We start from the raw sequence: 7,340 nt of genomic DNA on the forward strand, positions 1-7,340 counted from the left end.
AACTTGTGAAAATTTGAACTCAATTGGTCGTCAAAGTTGCGAGAAAATAATGGAAGAAGAAAACACCCTTGACGTACAAGTTGTATGCTTTCTTTCAGATGCCTTGAATTGAGACCTCAGCCGAGGTCTCGAATTCAATTAAAATATTATACTTCTTTTCTCCAAAACTATGTTTCTCACAATGTTTTTCATTATCAACAGCTCTCCATTGCTCACTACCAAGTAAGTTTTTATGCTTACAATTATTTTGATTAATTACCAATAGTGTTCAGTGTCTTTAAATGAGCTAAGGGTCTTTTCCAAACCTCGTCATGGGCTCTGGCTGCGGCTTGCCAGCTCTGTTTGAGTTAGCTCAAGCCTGAAGCCAAAGCCGGAGCCCAAGCCGAGGTTTGGAAAAGGCCCTTAGCTTTGAATGACACCGTACAGTCAAAAGGGCGCCCTCATGGTCCAGCTGAGTTCACTTGAATACTTCGCCTTGTGTGCAGAATCATCTGGCTAGACTCGTTGCAGTCCTCCTTCAGCTGGTTGCACAGTCCAAAAAGTTCTTCAGCATCTGCATCAAAGTGTCGCAAAAACTGTGGGAGAGAATTTTTAATTTTTAAATACAAACAAACCATTGTTATGAATTTGTTAAGGGCTCCTAGGCACTGGCCAGGTTGGGTAATAGTTTAAAACCAGTGTTTTCACTTGGTGTTGTCAAACATTTTGCATAAAAATAACAATAATCTGCAACAATTTGGGCTCAGTTGGTCATCAAAGCAAAAACACCCATGCTGCACAAATTTTGATTGCTTACAGATTTCTGAGAAAGCAGAAGGCCTCTGAGAAAGCAGAAGGCCTGAAGTCTTTCTCAGATTCAAATATTTTAGTGAGAAGTAGAAACTACCTCTTTCGCAAAAACTTTTACTTCAGAGGGAGTTATTTCTCATGTTGTATACTTTCAAAAGCTCTCAATTGCTTGTATCACCATTAATTTTGTGTTATGCTCGTATACATTTTGATTATAAATAGACCATGTGAGCTATGTTTACAATAAGTGTGGCCTTGTTCATTCTTTGGCTAGTCCTGGCAGGCAAGAAACTGCACTGGTCATATGGGAAAGTTGAAATTTTGTGCCATAATTTCCACATATAAATCCAAGAGTTATAAAAGTAAACCTGGACAAGTTTTGAGATGTGCCCCTTTTTATCATATCAAAAGTTGATGAAAATTGGACAGTGCAGTCTCCATAAAATACAAGATTTTATGTTTCCTTCCATTGGGCTGTGTACCGTGCCTGCAGGAAGCCTATGCTTGGTAGTGGCTCTTTTGTAAACATTTCAGATAAATTATCCTAAGGAATAGTCAAGAGAGACTGTCTTCCAACCCAGATCACAAAAATCCTTCATCTGCAAGCATGACGCAGTCAAACAGCACTTCTGACAAATTTTACAGAGCAGTGATTTGTTTAGCCGTTGTTCTTCTTCGTTAAAAAATGAAGCTCCAGTTTTAATGAAGACGCCACATATTGGATGGCTGTTTTTTTTTTTAAGAATGAAAACTAAACTAAGAATGAATGTGCATTCAAAGTTTGAAGATTTCAACCTTCAATGGTGATTGATTTGGGGTCCCCTTCATCTCTTACCAAAACTTGGAGATAAATTTCAAAGAAAATGTTAAAGGGACACGTTGCCTTTGATTGGGCGAGTTGGTCGTTTCATAACAAACAGGTTTCAAACGCTTATCAACGACCAACTCAAACAAATCCAAAGCAACGTGTCCCTTAACAAATCTTTTGAAAGTTTCTTACCATGCGGTCTGTTGTTGACTTGTTGATGTTTCCTTCACCATGCCTGTTGCAACAACTCCAGCTGTAGGCTACTCACCACTGCATACAAGACTCGACTGAAAATAAAGAAAACAAAACTAGGGGTGAGAGTCATTGCCATCAAAAAGGCCTGAAACTGGGTTACAAATTCTAAGGTTTGTTTGAAATGACGGCATTTCCACCTTTTGGTAAACCAATGAGTTATAGATTTAGAGGAGCTTTTTGAACAGTGTCCGCAGCACTAGAGAATTAGATCAAACAGCAGGATTTCTTTATAATGGAAAAAATACTGTCTGGTTTTCTTCACTAGGTCAACATAAAAAGTCTGAATTCAAATAAAAGACTGAGAATCTCATCCTAGACCAGCTCTCGACCATTTAATGGTTACTCTGCATTGATAGTTCTAAGACAAGCTGAACATTGTTTCAAGAATGAGCCATTGTTCTTATTTGCAGAAACACACATGATACATTTATCTCTTATAATTTATTTTGATGATGGCTTACTCGCTGGTAGATTGGTTGTAAGTCATGGGTTTAATGACTCGCAAATAGTAAACAAACAAAAAATTGCTGATAATGTAACCATAAAAGTAGACTTTATGTTCTAATCCAACATTATTGAGGTTCTTTTCGAGATGTTCAAAAATTACTGTATATTTCTCAAAGCTTTTTTGTTCAAATTAACTGGAAAGATCCTTTGTTTGTTTGTTTGTTTGTTTGTTTGTTTGTATGAATGATCTTTCCATCAAGGAAACTCAGCAAACTCTCACAAAGGGATATAAACACCAATCTGGCAACAACCATTCTCTCATACAAACATTGGTTTAATGTCTATGAATTTTGAGTTGCACAAATCAAGAAATTGTGATTTATCAGTAACTAGACGACAATATTTATTCTAGTCATTGTGAAATTGGTTGTTAGCATGGGGATTCGAACCCACAACCTCGTGATTGCAAGTCCTGCAGTCTAACCACTGGACCCCGGTGACGACAATACTTATTCTAGTCATTGTGAAATCAGTGGTTAGCCTGATAGGATTCGAACCCACAACCTCGTGATTACAAGTCCTGCAGTCTAACCACTTGACCACGGTGACCAGAAAGACTATCATGCAGTGGTCAAATCAAGTCAAGTTACATTAAGATTACCTTGATACCAAAACTGTCACCAGCTACTTGTTCCAGAGTTGTCAGCAATGCGCACAATCACCTCTTGCCACATTCTCTTCAGAAGAATGGACTGTGAAAAACAAAAGCAGATTAAATAGCCTGTGGAGTGAAAGTTAGGAGCTGCGGAGGAAAAGTTAGTGGCTGTGGAGGGAATCGTTAGTTTGCTTTTAAACTTACCCAATACTTAACCTTCTGATAAATCATTACTTAAAAACTGATTGGTCGTTTGCTCTTGTTCTGTCTTCATTGTCATATGAACTTGCGGGAAGATCACCTTGGCTGAAGATGTGAAGACTAGCTCGCCATGTTCAGAACAAACTGCATAGCTGGAAGAAAAACATTAAAAACAATGTTAGCGTTTGACACAATAGTAAGCTTAAGTGGGGTTCTGATACCTTACCAAACTGTTCTCGTCGGTGTCCAAGAGATGCTACCATCAAGGCACAATAACTTCTGTAGGAAAAACAAAAACAAAGTTAAAGCCAGTCGATTAAACGTAAAAAGCTGCAGGTGGAGGGAAAGGTTGTTAGAAGCTGTGGAGATAAAAGGTTGTTAGAAGCTGTGGAGTTAAACGGTTGTTAGAAGCTGTGGAGTTAAACGGTTGTTAGAAGCTGTGGAGTTAAACGGTTGTTAGAAGCTGTGGAGTTAAACGGTTGTTAGAAGCTGTGGAGTTAAACGGTTGTTAGAAGCTGTGGAGATAAAAGGTTGTTAGAAGCTGTGGAGTTAAACGGTTGTTAGAAGCTGTGGAGTTAAACGGTTGTTAGAAGCTGTGGAGTTAAACGGGTGTTAATCTTTTATACTTATCCCGATACTTAACCTGTTGACCTCTATAGCGACCTCTAACGACCTCTGGTCATCATACATCAAGGACATCAAATGAAGACTCCTCATCGTCTGCCCAAGTTCAGTCTTGAACCTCACATCTTGCCTCTGAACCTCCTAGAAGGGTGAAGGGGTTATTCTTCTATCTAGGCCAACACTATTATAATATCTAGGCCAATGCTATCTTACCACCCATACAAACCTAGGCATCACTGGTGTCCTCTTGCTCATGGCTGGTCACTCTGCATCCTGAATGAGAAGACACTTCTTGATTCTTGCTCCCTTTCTTCTTTTTCTTCTTGCCTCTTTTTTGTCTCCTTCTTTTTATCTTTTTATTTCCCTACTTGCGTTTTTTTGTAAGCCCTCGCAAGTGGAATTAGTGGCATGGGGAAATTATTCCCAACTTAAATAGATTTTCAGTTTTGCAGAACTAAATTATTTTACAGTTTTCTACTTATAAATACATTATGTTATAAACATTTTTATTGTTTCATTCTAATTCGAAATGTAAGGGACTTGGTGTCATTTTTATGCTAAGTTAAAATTACTACATTCAGAATTTGATGTAATGTTGACATCAGGATTAAATAATAATTTAGTCTGTCTAAATTATTAATTTAATACTCCTCAATCAAACATTGATCATCAAGTGAATGCAGATTAGTGGCTTGGTGTATATTGAACAGGAGTATGATTAATAATGATTTTTTGGGGTTGAGATTAATTGGGGTTTTGTGCCCAAAGTGCAAAAGTACACTCGGCAGAAACTTTTTTCAAGGTAAAATTGTGAAATCCAAATGTATTTAATTTTTGTTTATCTACTCTGAAAAATCTAATTTAATCAGAGGGATTACAACATTTAAGTTTAAGTGGTTTGTTGAACTTTTCCTTAATAAATAATATTACACTAGATTAACAAAATCATGACAATTAGGATCCAAACATGACAACTGGCGACTTGAAGTTTCAACACGACAGAAATTTCCTGATGGACTAGTCTTCTAATTAAAAAAAGCATCATTGGCTTCGACCAATATGCACACATGAAACAGCCCAAGACAGTGTGACATCACCTTGAAAAAGCTCTACGACAGGGACAACATCAACAAGTTTGTAGAGCATCTTGGAGTGGGGGTTGGGATTACGAAAGGGAGGGACTCTGCAAGAGAACGGGTTAGATCTTCCTCTACCTTTCGCCGTCTTCTTACTCCTCTCTTGGTCTTGTCTCCATTTAGACAAACTTGGGGTATCCGACCTCCTTTATTTTTTATTTCAATATTCGAATGGCTGTGCCAGCCCCCCCCCCCTCCCATTTGTAGCATCAATTTTTTTTTAGATTGCCAAACCACAAAGTAAAACGTTTCTTTTAAAAACACACTGGTGTTTCCATTGCCCCCCCCCCCCCTCCCCCCCAAAAAAAGTACTCGGTTTTTGGTACTGGTGAAGTGACATAAATAGTAGATGAGGATTCTGGATGAGTTGAGTCTGCATGGTCTTTGAGGTTTTATTTGAAAACTGGTCGGTCGGATACAGCAATTTGCCCCTACCTTGGTCCATTGGTGTCCTCTTGCTACTACTAGATCCACAGACAACCACACAATCCATAGACAACTGCATCTCTCCTTCTGCTGAATGCGGGAGCTGTTCACCAGCTGGTACCGCCACTCTCAACGCCTCACAAGTCGTCGGTTCCCTCGTCTTGGTTCAAACCCGGTAGTAAGCAGCAGGTTGTTATCTTTGGAGCCACTGAAGGACAAAATCAAACAAAATTGAAAGGTAAATATAAAACATTAAAATTATTTCCTTCCACAAAAAATAATATTTTGATCCTTCAAAATACAGTTTCGTTCCCAAAAACAACGCATTCCTTTGTTCCCTAATTTTTTTTTAAATCTAGAACAAGGGGGAAAAATGTTTTCGGTCATCAATGCATCATATCTAGGACAATGTGGAACTGGAACCAGTTCTAAACTCTTTCAGTTTTATCTTTTCAAATGAATCTACGCAATAAAAAACAATAATTATTTGATTCAGTACAGCATTGCAATAGGGAGTTATGACCATTTAAATTTGTCATTGTTTTAGCTCATTCAACTGGAACCAGTGATAAAATTGATCTTTTCATACGAATCTGCATGTAAGAGGCAATATTTGAATTAATTTTCAAGTCAATACATCATTGCAATAAGGAGTTATGACTATTAAAGATTTTCATTGTTTAAGCTCATTCAACTGAAACCAGTCGACAAACAAATTCTGCAGTTCTTCAATTTAGTTCAAAAACATCCAAGTCTAAAGTCGTTTATAAGGTCACAATGCTTATTCCTGTAACAATCTTCAACATTTCTTTTTATGTTCTGAAATACATTGTAAGTGTCAATAGAGGGCGGTATATAAGATGAGTGGTGTACTCCACTCTGAACATCTTTCTTTTTTCTTTCTATTTTTCCTTTTCTATGTCAAATGTTCACAGTTGAAATGTTCAGTCATTGTCAGGTTGTATGATTAATTCACTTGGGGCTTTCAGGTATTATTTCATGTGAAACTTTAAGGTTTTGCCGAGTGACAACAATGTGACAGGGGATGAAAATTTAACACCTATAAAATCGTGCGGTACCCCGTAGCTAAAACATTGGATTCGAACTGCCTCTAGCTACCGGGCAATATTATGGTGGCGTATAGTTTGGATATGCTCCTGAATGAATTGCAAGGGTCGTAAATTGGGCTCGAATCCCGCCCGAGTATTTAGGCATAATGCCTGTGATTTTTTCCCACTGAATTCGGGAAAGTACTGATAACTGAGTATCAGGGTAAAACTAAAATTGATATGAATGACAACGACTTTAGCTGTTGAATATATAGTTATTTGATTATCAGTAGGGCCTACCTGTTTTTTTTTATGGGCTCCGTTGTTGTCCACTGCTGCTTCACTGTTGAATATTTACTTGGAGAAAACAACCCCCAACACAAATGACACAGTTCCAAGTCAGGGTTGTAAAAAGGGTGGGCAATTTCCCTATAGTTTTCTCAAACATTTCACCAGCAAGTTAAGAAAAGTCGTTTAGAATTGTGAGCTGTGCTCATGCGTCATGCGACATCATTTTTAGCGTTGCATTTCAGTCGCCCAGCCAGTCGCGTGCTCCACACAGGAAATGTCCACTAGGCATGTGGGATGTCGAGTTGACCGAACGGTCGAGATGACCGACGGACGAGTTGTCTAAACACTTTTGGCTCGAAAAGTGAGTTTTGTTTTAACTTTTCTGCAGCTTTATGAACCGAAAGATACAATACTCTGACAAATGAAAGCTTCAGTTGGAGTAGGTTTTTCTTACGACACATTTTGCCCGTTAAGTTCATCAAAAGCGGGAGGTCCGAATCCCGTCGAGGAGCGCGTGTCCAGTCCGTGGTGGTCCCGTCGAAGTCCAGGCGCGGAAAGAAAGCCATGTGGTGTGCAATCACGTGCTTCGAATACTAGCGCCAATCAGCCTGTATTTACATACAGTGCACAGAAACCCAATAGGTTGCCGTATGCAACTG

The 7,340-nt window shown here is 38.6% G+C and overlaps 1 long non-coding RNA gene across 1 annotated transcript; it reads right to left on the reverse strand.

Moving 5' to 3' along the window:
- Positions 1-434: 434 nt before the first annotated feature.
- On the reverse strand, positions 435-5,034 carry LOC139946144 (uncharacterized). The gene is made up of 3 exons (XR_011787212.1): positions 2,961-5,034; positions 1,790-1,884; positions 435-575 (listed from the first exon to the last, which is right to left on the reverse strand). It is a non-coding gene; the product is annotated as an uncharacterized lncRNA (long non-coding RNA).
- Positions 5,035-7,340: the final 2,306 nt, after the last annotated feature.

The sequence above is a fragment of the Asterias amurensis genome, chromosome 13 (genome assembly GCF_032118995.1).
Source record: "Asterias amurensis chromosome 13, ASM3211899v1".
Classification (NCBI taxonomy): Eukaryota; Metazoa; Echinodermata; class Asteroidea; order Forcipulatida; family Asteriidae; genus Asterias; species Asterias amurensis.